Here is a 17023-nt window from a genome sequence, read left to right on the forward strand (position 1 = left end):
AATGTTAATCCCAGCGAAATCCAAAGGGAAAAGCTGAAGGTGGAAGTCGAGAGCACAGTGACCCTGAAAGCAGAAGCCTGAAAGTAGAGGCTCGAAGGAGTCATGAGGGCCTAAAGGAGTCATGAAGGCCCAGACAACTGGGATTGGGGGTCCATCCGAGTCTGGAAGCTGAGGGCTGTAGGATGTATCCATGATTGGCAAAGATCAAACCTATGAGTGGTAAGTCCTAGGGTGAAGCCTGAAGTTCAGCACTGGACTGTCATTCAGCTATACTCCCACCACTTCCGGACAATTATGCCCTTGTGTTTCAGTCTCTCTATTCCTGCACAGCACTAAAAACTGTGTCCTGCAGTCCTTACTGTTTCTACCATCAATATTGTGGCATCATTGGATTTCAAAAGAAGCTGGCTGAATTCTCTTGTGTAGGAGGGATAATTGCCTGGCACGTGATGTACATGGTGTTCACCAACTTGGAGTCAAAGTTCAAAGCCAGAGTTGAGTTTATTGTCATAGGCACAAGTGCAATGGAAAACTTCTTGCAGCAGCTTCACAGGCACACAACACAAGAAAAAAACTTAATTAAACATAGATTATACAAAATTATGCAAGACAGAATAAAATTAGAACAAAATAATCTAAGTTTATTATAGGGCAAAGTCATAGTGTTGGTCGGCTAAGGTAGTGATCAGGGTTTTGCAAATTGGTTCAAGAACCAAATGGTTGAAGAGAAGTAACTGATCTTGAACCTGGTGGTGTGGGACTTTGGGATTCTGTACCAACTCCCAAATGAAGCTACAAGATGACAGCATGTCCTGGATGGTGGGGACCTTTGATGACTGATCTTTGATGCTTCTTGAGGCAGTATATGATGGAGACACTGCCAAGAGTGGAGAGGAGTGTGACCACTATGTATTGGCCTGAGTACATTCCTCTCTGCAGCTGCAAATTGCAGGACCAGTCCATGATGCAGTCTGTCGTATTTCCACTGTCCAGGCTTGCTGCCCATTTCACTTTCTCCAGCTGGAGCTCACCAAACACCCACTTATCATCTCATCCAAAGAGAGTCAAGTAGATAAGAATCTGAAAGATCGAGGTATAACAGATAATGAGAAATGGATACGGAGGAAGAGTTGATGCAGCATAGATCAGCCATGGAAACATCAGATCCTACAGATGCTAGATCTGGAGCAATGCTGGAGGAACTCAGCAAGTCGACCAGCATCTTTGCAGGAGTGAGGAATTTTCCACCATAGATCAGAAGATCAGCTATGTTTATTGTGAAAGGTGAGGGAGGCTTGAGGGACCAAGACTTGTCAGTGGTGCTAAATTAAATGGGACTAAATTTCTGAAAAAAAATATATTTGCACACCACTGCCTTTCCCATTTCATGCTTGCAATCAAGGGCAGATTAATAAACTCTGTGCAACACAAACAAAATGCTGGAGGAACTTAGCAAGCCAAGCAGCATCGATGGAAAAGAGAAAATAGTCGATGTTTCGGGATGAGACTCTTCATCAGGACTGGAAAATTTTTTTCAGTCCTGCTGAAGGGTCTCAGCACAAAATGTTGACTGTACTCTTTTCCACAGATGCTGACTGGCCTGCTGAGTTCCTCCAGCATTTTGTGTGTGTTGCTTGGATTTCTTGCATCTGCAAATTTTCTTGTGTTAATAAACTCTGCCTTGTTTCTAAAGTCACGGACACCTATCAGGGATTAACTCAGTAGCAGAGTTTCTACTTTATTTGCATCAAGAGAGATGTTATCCTTGACCTGCAAAAGATTGATTTGATGTTTCTGCATGACATGGCATGACTAATGTTAGCCACACAGCATAGATTTGGGCTATCAAATACAGTCAAGTTGTTTTGCTTCTGGGTTGTCTTGTTAAATAGTGCAGAGTGTTCACTAATAGGATTTCCAGCGGGACCGGGAGAGGTTTTACTAATCATTTATTTTTGTCCACCTTTGTTGACTTTGCCTGATCCATTTATTCAGTCAACAGCTTGAGTCTCTGCTACCTACTCAACCTGAGGATTGTTTGTTCCCTTGGTAATTGCATGCCTCTTCTCATAAAGTCTTAATCAACCCTTCCACCTTTCACTAATACCTGCTCCCTGACTGAACATGGTCTGGAATCCCCAAGGCAGAGCCAAATTTAATATACCAGCAAAGAGAAAACAGGCAATGAAGAGAAAATGTCCCACCAAATCTGCATACATTCAAGCCTCTTTCTAACACAGCACTGTTATTATTTAGCTTGTTTTAAATAGTGGAAATGAAGGAAGTCACAAAGACACTCAATTATACTCTCTGTAGGAGTCAGTTTCTGCGGTAATTTAATTTCTAACCTTTCCTCACATAGACAGATAATTGCTACCACATGTCGTTATGGGCAATATATGCATTCACTGTGAACATCTACCATAAGCAGAAACTCTGTGTGACAAAAAACTTCTAAAAAATCTGCAGGAGGTGCTGCTGTTCAATCAACACTAATAAACACTGCTTTTCTGGGAAGGTTTATCAGAGCCTTTCGAAAGGAAATGAATTAGTCTATGCTTCCAAGAAAAGGGAATCATTAAACACCTCAAGAAGTTTTTGATAAACTGCCATATTTTTTCATAGTTTCAAAACATCTGTACTCCCCATGAATATTGCCTTTACCGCAGTTGCCATAATGATATGTATGATTTGTTGCTGTGTAAAAAAAGGTGTAAAAAAAACAAACAAGATAATGAGATGTGTTATTACAATCTATCTATTAACCGTTTTGAAGTTGAATTGTGTAACTTTCATTCAAATACCTGCATTCCTATCTATTCATCTGGCTTCTTGATCTGCACATTCAAACATTGTTAATCTGTATTTACATAGCAACTTTGAAGAACAAAGTTCTTCACAGGAGAATTAGCAAACAACATTTAACACAGATTCTCAGAATAGATTTCTGGAGGTATTGGAATTAGAATTCTTTTATTATCACATGTATTGAGGTGTAGTGTATGGTACCGTGCAAAAGTCTAAGGTGTCTAAGCATAGTACTGCAGTGTTTTTATGTATTGCACTGTACTGCTGCCACAAAACAAAATTCCAAGACATATGTCAGTGATGTTAAACATGAATAACTACTTTGGTTCTGTCTTCAGTAAGGAGGACATAAATAATCTTCCAGAAATAGTAGGGGACTGAGGGTCCAGTGAGATGGAGGAACTGAGCGAAATACATGTTAGTAGGGAAGTGGTGTTAGGTAAATTGAAGGGATTGAAGGCAGATAAATCCCCAGGGCAAGATGGTCTGCATCCCAGAGTGCTTAAGGAAGTAGCCCAAGAAATAGTGGATGCATTAGTGATAATTTTTCAAAACTCGTTAGATTCTGGACTAGTTCCTGAGGATTGGAGGGTGGCTAATGTAACCCCGCTTTTTAAAAAAGGAGGGAGAGAGAAACTGAGGAAATATAGACCGGTAAGCCTGACATCGGTGGTGGGGAAAATGCTAGAGTCAGTTATCAAAGATGTGGTAACAGCACATTTGGAAAGCGGTGAAATCATCGGACGATGTCAGTATGGATTTGTCAAAGGAAAATCATGTCTGATGAATCTCATAAAATCTTTTGAGGGTGTAACTAGTAGAGTGGATAGGGGAGAACCAGAGGTTGTGGTATATTTGGATTTTCAAAAGGCTTTTGACAAGGTCCCACACAGGAGATTAGTGTGCAAACTTAAAGCACACGGTATTGAGGGTATGGTATTGATGTGGATAGAGAATTGGTTGGCAGACAGGAAGCAAAGAGTGGGAATAAATGGGACCTTTTCAGAATGGCAGGCAGTGACAAGGGGGGTACTGCAAGGCTCAGTGCTGGGACCCCAGTTGTTTGCAATATATATTAATGACTTAGATGAGGGAATTAAATGCAGCATCTCCAAGTTTGCAGATGACACAAAACTGGGCGGCAGTGTTAGCTGCGAGGAGGATGCTAAGAGGATGCAGGGTGACTTGGATAGGTTAGGTGAGTGGGCAAATTCATGGCAGATGCAATTTAATGTGGAAAAATGTGAGGTTATCAACTTTGGTGGCAAGAACAGGAAAACAGATTATTATCTGAATGGTAAACAACAGGAATTCTGCAGATGCTGGAAATTCAAGCAACATACATCAAAGTTGCTGGTGAACGCAGCAGGCCAAGCAGCATCTATAGGAAGAGGCGCAGTCGACGTTTCAGGCCGAGACCCTTCGTCAGGACTAACTGAAGGAAGAGTGAGTAACTCTTCCTTCAGTTAGTCCTGACGAAGGGTCTCGGCCTGAAACGTCGACTGCGCCTCTTCCTATTATCTGAATGGTGACCGATTAGGAAAAGGGGAGGTGCAACGAGACCTGGGTGTCATTGTACACCAGTCATTGAAAGTGGACTTGCAGGTACAGCAGGCGGTGAAAAAGGTGAATGGTATGCTGGCATTCATAGCAAGAGGGTTCGAGCAGGTAGGTACAACTGCAGTTGTACAAGGTCTTGGTGAGACCACACCTGGAGTATTGTGTACAGTTTTGGTCCCCTAATCTGAGGAAAGACGTTCTTGCAATAGAGGGAGTACAAAGAAGGTTCACCAGATTGATTCCTGGGATGGCAGGGTTTTCATATGATGAAAGACTGGATCGACTAGGTTTATACTTTCTGGAGTTTAGAAGATTGAGGGGGGATCTGATTGAAACGTATAAAATTCTAAAGGGATTGGACAGGCTAAATGCAGGAAGATTGTCCCCGATGTTGGGGAAGTCCAGAACGAGGGGTCACAGTTTGAGGATAAAGGCCTTTTAGGACCAAGATGAGGAAAAACTTCTTCACACAGAGAGTGGTGAATCTGTGGAATTCTCTGCCACAGGAAACAGTTGAGGCCAGTTCATTGGCTATATTTAAGAGGGAGTTAGATATGGCCCTTGTGGCTAAAGGGATCAGGGGGTATGGAGAGAAGGCAGGTACAGGGTTCTGAGTTGGATAATCAGCCATGATCATACTGAATGGCGGTGCAGGCTCGAAGAGCTGAATGGCCTACTCCTGCACCTATTTTCTATGTTTCTGTGTTTCTATGATTCTGATATGGGTCTCTACTGTGGACTGAGAGTGGGAAGGGGAAAGTGAGAGGGGAATCATGGTAGAGGAAAGGGGAAGGGAGAGGAGAGAGAGCTGAAAGCACTAGAGAGACATTCTGTGATGATCAATAGACCAGTTGTTTGGAATCAAGTGACCTTGTTTGGAGTCTCAAAGCAGGGTGCGTCTGCACACGTGCCCTGCCCTCCGCTCCAGCACTCCTTCACTGCCACCTGTCCGACACCCCTTTCACCGTGCTTCACCCTCGACATTCCCAACATCCTTTGCTCTCGCCAGATTTACAGATTCGCTTTCCCCTCTGCGATGACAAATACAGTACTGTAGATCATGAAAGCAACAACAAACCTTGTGAAACATCCGTATACTGAAAATCATACAAATCAAGTCATTACACTGTGCATTGAGATAGAACAAGGTAAAGCAAAAGCACAATGCAGAATAAAATACAACAGCTGCAGTGCAGGTAGACAATAAGGTGTGAGATCATACCAAGGTAATTGTGAGGTTAAGAGTCCATCTTATCAAACTCGGGGATAGTCTTACAACCATGGGATAGCAGCTATTATTGAGTCTAGTTCTAAGTGCTTTCTGCCTTTAGTATCTTATGGTTGATGGGAGAAGAGAGAAGAGAGAACATTCAGGGTGGAGGGGTCTTTGATTATGCTGGCTGCTTCTCTGAGGCAGCGAGAAGGCAGAACCCATAGAGGGGATGCTTGTTTCAATGTTTACTATTCTCTGCAATTTCTTGCGGTCTTGGGCTCTGCAGTTGCTATACCAAGCTGTCTTTGCTTTGAGAGACAAATGGAGGTAAAATTTGAAGAGTGTCTTAAAGAAGGAGAGAGAGAGACAGAGAGACAGAAATAGTGATAGAGGCATAGTGCAGGAATTCCAGAGTTTGTGCGCAGGTTGCTGAAGACATGGCCAGTAATGGAGTTGGAATAAATTGGGAAATGTCCAAGAAGGTCAAAATTTGAGGAAGGGAGGTAACTCAGATAACAAAGCTCTACAATTTTATGATCCCACCAGCTGATCCTGAGTAAATTTATGTCCAATACATTATTGTGCAAGTTTAATCTCAAATATGGTATCGGAAACACTGCCATCAATTTGCATATATCAAGCTCCAATGGATAAAAATATAGCCATGATTAGAACGTTGTGTTAGGTAAGAGATATAACATTTTGACATCACTATTCTTCATCTGAATAGTAGCATTGAATGCTTTAACAGAAAGAGAATGTTGATCTGTTTAACATCTGAACCAAAAATAAAACACCTTTAACATCACGCTGTAGATTCTGTCTGGCAAATGACAGCCCACTGATCATATTTTGAATAGGTTCAAAGTTCAAAGTTAATTTGTAATCAAAGTTCATATACAGTGCATATAAAAAGTATTCACCCCTCTTGGAAGTTTTCATGTTTTATTATTTTACAATATTAAATCACAGTGGATTTAATCTAGCTTTTTTGACATTGATCAACAGAAAAAGACTCTTTCGTGTCAAAGTGAAAACAGATCCCTACAAAGTGATCTAAGTTAATTACAAATATTAAACAGGAAATAATTGATTGCATAAGTATTCACCACCCCCCCCCCCTTTAATATGACACACCAAATCATCACAGGTGCAGCCAATTGGTTTCAGAAGTCACATGATTAGTTAAATGGAGATTTTTTTTGGAGATCTGTGTACAGTCAAGGTCTTTCAGTTGATCGTAGTAAAACTACACCTGTACCTCTGTACCTGGAATGTCCAACTGCTGGTGAGTCAAAATCCTGATAAAAACTACACCATGCCGACAAAAGAACACTCTAAGCAACTCGGTGAAAAGATTATTGAAAAATATAGGTCAGGAGATGGATACAAGAACATTTCCAAGTCACTGGATATCCTTTGGAGCACAGTTAAGTCAATCATCAAGAAATGGAAAGCATATGGCACAGCTGTAAATCTGCCTAGATCAGGCCATCTTCAAAAACGGAGTGACCTTGCAAGAAAAGGACTAGTGAGGGAGGCCACCCAGAGACCTATGATAAACCCGAAGGTGTTACAAACCTCAGTGGCTGAGTTGAGAGAGACTGCGCATACAACAACTGTTGCCTGTGTGCTTCACCAGTCACAGCTTTATGGGAGAGTGGCAAAGAGAAAGCCACTGTTGAAAAAAACTTGCATGAAAGCTCGGCTAGAGCTTGCCAGAAGTCATGTGGGAGACACTGAAGTCAGTTGGAAGAAGGTTCTGTGGTCTGATGAAACCAAATTGAGCTTTTTGGCCATCAGACTAAGCACTATGTTTGTGGTAAGCCAAACACCGCACATCATCTAAAACACAACATCCTACCATGAAACATGGTGGAGGCTGCATCATGCTGTGGGGATGTTTCACTGTACTAGGCCCTGGAATACTTGTGAAGGTAGAGGGTAAAATGAATGCAGCAAAAGACAGGGAAATGTTGGAGGAAAAACTAATGCAGTCTGCAAGAGAACTGCGACTTGGAAAAAGATTTGTTTTCCAGCAAGACAATAACCCCAAGCATAAAGCCAAAGCTGCATAGGAATGGCTTAAAACAACAAAGTTAATGTCCTGAAGTGGCCAAGTCAGAGTCCAAACTTCAATCCAATTGATTATTTTTGGCTGGACTTGAAAAGGGCTGTTCACTCGTGATCCCCGTGCAATCTGAGAGAGCTTGAGCAGTTTAGTAAGGAGGAATGGGGAAAAATTGCAGTGTCCAGATGTGCAAAGCTGATAGAGACCTGAAGCAGTGAATACTTATGCAATCAACTATTTTGATTTTTATATTTGTAATTAACTTAGATCACTTTGTAGAGATCTGTTTTTACTTTGACACGAAAGAGTCTTCTTCTGTTGACCCGTGTCAATAAAACCAAATTAAATCCATGAGATTCAATGTTGTAAACAATAAAACATGAAAACTTCAAAGGGGGAGTGAATACTTTTTATAGGACTGCATGTCACCATAAACTACCCTTTGATTCATTTTCTTGCAGGTAATCACAGTAAGTACAGAAAAACACAGTAGGATCAATGAAAGACTGCACACAACCAAGACGGACAACCCAATATGCAAAAGACAACAAATCACACAAATATAAGCAAATAAATAAATAAGTATTGAGAATATGACTTGCAGAGTCCTTGAAAGTGAGTCCATCTGTTATGGAATCAGTTCAGTATTGGGGTGAGTGAAGTTATCCACTCCGGTCAAAAGCCTGATGGTTGAGGGGACATAACTGTTCCTGAACCTGGTGGTGAGGAATGAAGAACCTAAGGCTCCTAGATTTCCTTGCTGATGGGAGGGGTGAGAAGGGAGCATGGCTTGGATGGTGGAGGTCCTTGATGATCGATGTTGCTTTCCTACAACAGTACTCCTTTCCGATATGCTCAATGGTGGGGATGGATTTTCCCGTGATGGACTGAGCCATACATATAGGTTTTTGTAGGCTTTTCTGTTCAAGGGCATTGGTGTTTCTGTACCAGGTCAGGATGCAACCTGTCCTTATGCACTCCACCGTGCATCTATAGAAGTTTGTCAAAGTTATAGATGACATGCTGAAATTTCCCAAACATCTGTGAGAGTAAAGGCACTGCCCTGCCTTCTTTGCAATGGCATTTATGTGCTGGGCCCAGGACAGATCCTCTGAAATGATCAGGCCGAGGAATTTAAAGTTGAAGACCCTCTCCATCTCTGATCCCCTAATGAGGACTACCTCATGGACTTCTGATTTCCTATTCCCATTGTCAATAAGCAGCTCTTTGGTTTTGCCGATGTTATGTGAGAGGTTGTTGTTGTGGCACCATTCAGCCAGATTTTCAATCTTCCTCCTATATGTTGATTCATCACCACTTGTGCCAACAATAGTGGTGTTATTAGCAAACTTAAATATTCTCCAGATAACACTCAACCAATCTGAATTCCTCTAACTTCCGATAACTGCACCGTACTATCTGCCCTTTGTTTCTCCTTATCCCATCGGCCTTATCACCCCTTCTCTTTCCCCCTCCTGTGCCATCTTGATCTGCCCATCACCCATGCATTCCTCCCACCATTCCCCACCCCACCTCCTTCCCTTTATTCTATCCTCCACCACCATCTCCTATCAGATTCCATCTTCTGCAGCAGTTTGTGACTTCTACTTATCACTTCCCTGATTCTTACATTGTTTTCAGACAACCCCTTCCTTACCTGCCTGTCACCGCACCACACCTGGATCCATCTATGATCGGTCAATGTTTGCTCCACTCCTTTCCACCAGCTCTTTATACTCCCCTCTTTCTTTCTAATCGTAATGAAGGATCTAGAAGCAAAGCATCTGCTGTTTAATTCCCTCGAAGTAAATTCTGCCTGACCCATTCAGCTCCTCCAGTATTTTGTACGTTGTTCCAGATTTCCAGCAACTGCAGTCTCAAGTATCTCCACAGCTGAGTTCATGCAGGATTAAGGGGTGGTTGATGGTTGGCGTTGGATTAATGGGCTGTAGGGTCTGTTTTCAATGTTGTATCTTTCTATAACTCCATCATACGTACCTGGACCCTCATTATTAACATCTTTATTTCAATAAGTGAGTTAATTTTTCAGTCACTCTATTCTCCCATGTTTCATGTGTTATGTGGATACTGTTAGATTGTATTTTCCTTATTTGGTCTTCTGAAGCTCAGTAGAGATGAAAAACCTGAAAAGAAGAACATTTGAAGCTGCCTGCCACCATCAAACTTTCATCTTATAAAGATAAATGGTATCATTTTGCAAAGAAGAATTCATGCGAGATGCCTAAAGAGATTAAACAACAGACACTGTAGAACAAGTAACTTTACAAAGGTTTTGAAATAAATTTTTAATGAATCTTGCAGAAGATCAAAAGAGAACAATGTCAGCAATCAAAATAAATAAATTAGATGATTTGAAAAGATTAGTGGAAAGTAAATTCTCTCAGATATGTTTGAGCAGGTGTTGCAAGGCTTATTAACAAGGTAGTTTCATGTAACATGAAATCAACCTGAAATATTAACTGTTTCTCTGTCCCCAGATGCTGTATGACCTGTTGAGATTTTCCAGCATTCTTTGTTATTATTTTAATTTCCTACATTGCCAATTGTTAATTGCAATTCCGGAGGAAGAACTACAAAACTTAATTGATATAATTGTTGAAGAAACTGCAAAAATGGGTCTATCTATCAATTGCAAAAAGGCAGAATGTATAGTGATATCCAAAAAGAAGGAAAATCCTTTCTGCAGGTTGAAAACAAATGGGGAAGGCATAAAACGAGTACAGAACTTTTGCTACTTAGGAAGCTGGGTGATATCAGATGGCAGGTGCGATGTGGGCATCGAAAGAAGAATAGGGATGGCAAAAGACACCTTTACGAGAATGAAGAGTATACTGACCAATACTAGGCATGACAACCCGCCTCAGAGTACTGAAATGTTACGTTTATCCAGTTATGTTATATAGCTCAGAATGTTGGACAATATCTAGTAACATGAGGAAATGCATTGAAGCAGCAGGGATGTTATTTTTGAGGAGGATGCAAAGAATATCATAGATGAAACAAATATCTAACGAGAATGTCATGAACAGAGAAAATACAAAAAGAGAAATGATGTACCAGATCATGAAAAGGCAATGTAACTTCATTGGACATGTGATTAAGAAAGAGGAGTTAGAATGCACAGTATTTATGGGAAAGATTGAAGGGAAGAAAGCAAGAGGAAGACAAAGACAAATGATGATGGAAACAGCAGCCAGAGAACTGGAAATGAATACAAATGAATTGATCCACTTGACCCGAAACATGAGTATGTGGGCCATGGCAGTCAAAGCTCAAACTGGGCACGGCACCTGCTGATGATGATGATGACATTGCCAAAAAATATATATTACCTATTGTGTCTTCTAAAGTTATAGCATGTCTGTAAGTGTTCAGAATTCATAAGTGTCGTGGAAAAGGTAGTGGATTCAGCCCAATACATCACGGGTAAAGCCCTCCCAACCATTGAGCATTTCTACATGAAATGCTGTCACAGAAAAGCAGCATCCATCATCAGTGATCCTTACCACCCAGCTCATACTCTCTTCTTCCTGCGGCCATCAGGTAGAAGATACAAGAGCCTCAGGACTCGCACCACCAGATACAGGAACAGTTACTACCCCACAACCATCAGACTCCTGAAGAAAAGAGGATAACTATACTCACTTGCCCATCCATTGATGTGTTCCTACAACCAATGATTGTATCTGCCTACCTGGACTCCATTTTGTCACCCATAGTTCAGTCCCTCCCCACCTACATCCGAGATACATCCCATGCCCTCCACCTCTTCAATTACTTCCAGTTCCCCGGTCCCAACCACTTCATTTTTACTATGGATGTCCAATCCTTATACACCTCCATTCCCCATCAAGAAGGCCTCAAAGCCCTCCACTACTTCCTGGATAATAGACCTCACCAGTTCCCCACCACCACTACCCTCCTCCGGTTGGCAGAACTGGTTCTCATACTTAATAACTTCTCTTTTGGTTCTTCCCACTTTCTTCAGACTAAGGGTGTAGCTATGGGAACTCGCATGGGACCCAGCTACGCCTGCCTCTTCGTTGGTTATGTGGAACAGTCTGTGCTCCAAACCTATTCTGGTACTGCTCCCCAAATTTTCCTTCAAAACATTGACGACTAGATTGGTGCTGCTTCCTGCACCCATGCTGGGCTCGTCAATTTCATCGTCTTTACTTCAAACTTTCACCCAGCCCTCGAATTCACTTGGTCTATCTCTGACACTTCTCTCCCCTTTCTCAATGTCTTGGTCTCCACCTCTGGAGACAGACTGTCCACTGACATCTTCTACAAGTCCACTGACTCTCATAACTACCTCGACTATACCTCTTCCCACCCTGCCACATGCAAAAATGCCATTCCCTATTCCCAGTTCCTCCGTCTTTGCCGCATCTGCTCCCAGGATGAGGCTTTCCGTTCCAGGACATCTCAAATGTCTTCTTTCTTTAAGGATCGTAGTTTCCCTTCTACAGTGATCAATGATGCCCTCATGGGTATCTCCTCCATTTCCCGCACTTCGACCCTCACTCCATCTTCCCGCCACCACAACAGGGACAGAGTTCCCCTTGTCCTCACCTACCACCCCACCAGCCTCCAGATCCAGCACATTATCCTCCGCAACTTCTACCACCTTCAACAGGACCCCACCACTAAGCACATCTTTTCCTCTCCACCCATCTCCGCTTTCCACAGGGATCGATCCCTCTGCGACTCACTTATCCGCACGTCCATCCCCACGGATCTCCCACCCAGCACTTATCCCTTTAAGCGTAAGTGCTACACCGGTCCCTACATCTCCTCTCTTGCCACCATTCAGGGCCCCAAACAGTCCTTCCAGGTGAGGCAACACTTCACTTGTGAATCTGTTGGGGTCACCTATTGCATCCGGTGCTCCCGGTGCGGCCTCCTCTACATCGGTGAAACCCAATGCAGATTAGGGGACCGCTTCGTCGAGCACCTCCACTCCGTCCACCACAACAGACAGAACCTCCCAGTAGCCACCCACTTCAACTCTGCTTCCCATTCCCATTCAGATATGTCCATACATGGCCTCCTCTACTGCCATGATGAGGGTAAACTCAGGTTGGAGGAGCAACACCTCATATACCATCTAGGTAGTCTCCAGCCCCTTGGTATGAACATAGAATTCTCCAACTTCCGGTAATTCCCTCCCCCTTCCTTCCTCTATCCCTATTTCACATCACCTCCCTCATAGTTCTGCCTCCTTCTACTATTGTTCTCCTGACAATCACCTCCCTGCTTCCCCTTCCCCACCCCTTTGTCTTAAAAATTACTGTTTTTTTCAACTACCTGCATTCTTCACAAAAAAAAAAGATTAGTCGGCCCGAAACGTCAACTAATCTTTTCAACTGATGCTGACTGACCTGCTGAGTTCCTCCAGCGCATTGTGAGTGTTTCTTTGACAACAGCATCTGCAGATTATTTTGTGTAACCAATGATCTAACTGGTTATTTTTTGTCCTCGTTATATATTGCTATTTATTTATATTTGCATTTGCAGTTTGTTGCCTTCTGCATTCTTGTTGATCTTCCATTGATTCTGTTTTAGTTACTATTCAATAGATTTACTGAGTATACCACAAGAAAATGAATCTCAGGGTTGTATGTGGTGACATATATGTACCTCGATAATAAAATTTAATTTGAACTTTGAGTGTAGATACAATTTGTTCCTCCTCAGTTCTGGGTCTGCTGTCGAGCATCAAGGCAATGTAAATGAGCTGAGGACAATTTAAACTGGGTCCAGCTTGGATGAGAAGAATGTACAGGCATTCTGCAAGACTAATGATGTAATAAAACTTTAATACAAGGTTTTTATAAATGGGAGTAGGATCTGGAGTTACAAGGAACCACAGATGCTGGATTCTGGGACAAAAAGAACAGCTGGCTGGAGGAACAAAATGGATCAAGCAGCATCTACAGAGCAAGAACGCAATTCATTCTTCCACCTCCCCAATAACAGATCTGTTCCCTGTGATGAATTCTTTAGCAGATTTTTTTATTAGATCAGGAGTCGGCCACTCTGGAATGCAATGCAATAATGGCTGATCTGTTAGTTACCAAATCTACTTTCCTCCTTGATCCTTCTCGACTCTCTCTAGACCAATGGTCTATGTATTTTGGTGATGAAATTGGCTGTATCTTCACAGCTCTCTGGATCTGAGAATTCCAAAGTTTGGTGACCCTGCAGAAGAAATTCCTCTTCCTTTCCATCTTAAATGGCCAACTCCTTCAGGTTATGGAGAATCCACAAGAATCGTGTTGGCTTGTTATTATTTTTAGGACCTTATACATTTCAAGAAGATCTAGGTGTGGAGATCTGCTCCCTCAGAGCCAAAGGACATTACTATTTTGAGAAGTAATTGTTACCCCCAGCTCTTTCTGTTCTGATAATCACCTTAAATGCAAATCAATTAACCTTAACTGCAATTGGTCAAGTTTCAAGCCTAGCTAAGCACAATGTAAACACGAGGAAATCTGCAGATTCTGGAAATTCAAGCAACAGACATCAAAGTTGCTGGTGATCGCAGCAGGCCAGGCAGCATCTCTAGGAAAGGGTACAGTCGACGTTTCAGGCCGAGACCCTTCGTCAGGACTAACTGAAAGAAGAGCTGGTAAGAGATTTGAAAGTGGGAGGGGGAGAGGGAGATCCGAAATGATAGGAGAAGACAGGAGGGGGAGGGATGGAGCCAAGAGCTGGACAGGTGATTGGCAAAAGGGATATGAGAGGATCATTGGACAGGAGGCCTAGAGAGAAAGAAAAGTGGGAGGAGGGAAAAAGCCCAGAGGATGGGCAAGGGGTATAGTGAGAGGAACAGAGGGAGAAAAAGGACAGAGAGAAAAAGAATGTGTGTGTATATAAATAAATAATGGATGGGGTACGAGGGGGAGGTGGGGCATTAGCGGAAGTTTGAGAAGTCAATATTCACGCCATCAGGTTGGAGGCTACCCAGACTGAATATAAGGTGCTGTTCCTCAAACCTGAGTGTGCCTTCATCTTTACAGTAGAGGAGGCCGTGGATAGACATATCAGAATGGGAATGGGATGTGGAATTAAAATGTGTGGCCACTGGGAGATCCTGCTTTTCTCTGGTAGGTGTTCGGCGAAACGATCTCTCAGTCTGCGTCGGGCCTCGCCAATATATATAGAAGGCCATATCGGGAGCACCAGACACAGTATATCACCCCAGCTGACTCACAGGTGAACTGTCGCCTCACCTGGAAGGACTGTCTGGGGCCCTGAATAGTGGTAAGGGAGGAAGTGTAAGGGCATGTGTAGCACTTGCTCCGCTTACAAGGATAGGTGCCAGGAGGGAGATCAGTGGGGAGGGATGGGGGGGACGAATGGACAAGGGAGTCGCATAGGGAGCGATCCCTGCGGAAAGCAGAGTGAGGGGGGAAGGGAAAGATGTGTTTAGTGGTGGGATCCCGTTGAAGGTGGCAGAAGTTATGGAGAATAATATGTTGGACCCGGAGGCTGGTGGGGTGGTAGGTGAGGACAAGGGGAACCCTATTCCTAGTGGGGTGGCGAGAGGATGGAGTGAGAGCAGATGTGCATGAAATGGGGGAGATAAGTTTGAGAGCAGAGTTGATAGTGGAGGAAGGGAAGCCCCTTTCTTTAAAAAAGGAGGACATCTCCCTCGTCCTGGAATGAAAAGCCTCATCCTGAGAGCAGGTGTGGCGGAGACGGAGGAATTGCGAGAAGGGAATGGCATTTTTGCAAGAGACAGGGTGAGAAGAGGAATAGTCCAGGTAACTGTGAGAGTCAGTAGGCTTACAGTAGACACCAGTAGATAAGCTGTCTCTAGAGAAAGAGACAGAAAGATCTAGAAAGAGGAGGGAGGTGTCGGTAATGGACCAGGTAAACTTGAGGGCAGGGTGAAAGTTGGAGGCAAAGTTAATGCGGTCAACGAGCTCAGCATGCATGCAGGAAGCAGCGCCAATGCAGTTGTCGATGTAGCAAAGGAAAAGTGGGGGACAGATACCAGAACAGGTTTGGAACATAGATTGTTCCACAAAGCCAAGAAAAAGGCAGGCATAGCTACAACCCATACGGGTGCCCATAGTTACACCTTTAGTTTGGAGGAAGTGGGAGGAGCCAAAGGAGAAATTATTAAGAGTAAGGACCAATTCCACTAGACAGAGCAGAGTGCTGGTAGAGGGGAACCGGTTAGGCCTTGAATCCAAAAAGAAGCAGAGAGCTTTGAGACCTTCCTGATGGGGGATGGAAGTATATAGGCACTGGACATCCATGGTGAAAATAAAGCGGTGGGGGCCAGGGAACTTAAAATCTTCAAAAAGTTTCGGAGCGTGAGAAGTGTCACGAAAAAAGGTAGGAAGGGATTGAACAAGGTGGAATAAAACTGTGTCGAGGTATGCAGAAACGAGTTCGGTGGGGCAGGAGCAAGCTGAGACAATAGGTCTACCAGGACAGGCAGGTTTGTGGATCTTGGGTAGGAGGTAGAAACGGGAAGTGCGGGGTGTGGGAACTATAAGGTTGGTAGCAGTGGATGGGAGATCCCCTGAGCGGATAAAGTAGGTGATGGTGTGGGAGACAATGGCCTGGTGCTCCTTAGTGGGGTCACGATCGAGGGGTAAATAAAAGGAGGTATCCGCGAGTTGTCACTGTGCCTCGGCAAGGTAGAGGTCAGTATGCCAGACTACAACAGCACCCCCCCTTATCGGCGGGTTTTATAGTAAGGTTAGGATTAGTGCGGAGGGAGTGGAGAGCAGAGCGTTCGGAAGGAGTGAGGTTGGAATGGGAACAAGATGCGGTGAAGTCGAGACGGTTGATGTCCCGTCGGCAGTTAGTAATAAAGAGATCCAGAGCAGGCAGAAAAACAGAGCGGGGTGTCCATGAAGAGGAGGAAGGTTGAAGACGGGAGAAGGGGTCCTCGGTGGAGGTGGGAGAGTCCTTGCCGAAGAAGTAGGCTCAGAGATGGAGCTGGCAGAAGAAGAGTTCAGCCTCATGGCGAACACGGAACTTACTGAGGTGTGGGCGAAGGGGGACAAAGGTGAGGCCCTTACTGAGGACAGAGCGCTCTGCCTCAGAGAGTTGAAGGTCGGAGGGGATGGTAAAGACCCGGCACGGATGACAGCTGGGATCAGAGGGGGAAGGGGGGAGGCTGGGGGTGTCAGTGGAGAGGGGAGGGTTGGGGTGAGAGGAAGATGGAGCCTTTGAGGGCCCAGGAGCTGACGGTGGGATCTGAGGGAGATGAGGTTGCAGAGTGGTAATGGGGGAAGGGGAGACGGGAGTCACAATAGTGGCACATAAAGACCCGGCCTGGAGTTCAAGGCTGGAGTCGCAGTTGGTGGTTGCTCAATTGCTCT

At 43.8% G+C, this 17023-nt stretch overlaps 1 long non-coding RNA gene across 2 annotated transcripts in view; it reads right to left on the reverse strand.

The window, feature by feature from the left end:
• Positions 1–515: 515 nt before the first annotated feature.
• The window catches only part of LOC134346191 (uncharacterized), a 48747-nt gene continuing 32239 nt past the window's right edge, over positions 516–17023 (reverse strand). Inside the window, exons 5-6 of one of the 2 annotated variants that reach the window (XR_010017852.1) lie at positions 5239–5399; positions 516–1080 (exon numbers count right to left, since the gene is read on the reverse strand). This is a non-coding gene — a long non-coding RNA (uncharacterized LOC134346191). The remainder of the gene's footprint in view (positions 1081–5238; positions 5400–17023) is intronic. The other variant, XR_010017853.1, reaches the window with a different exon arrangement.

Source organism: Mobula hypostoma, chromosome 5 (genome assembly GCF_963921235.1).
Source record: "Mobula hypostoma chromosome 5, sMobHyp1.1, whole genome shotgun sequence".
Lineage (NCBI taxonomy): Eukaryota > Metazoa > Chordata > Chondrichthyes > Myliobatiformes > Myliobatidae > Mobula > Mobula hypostoma.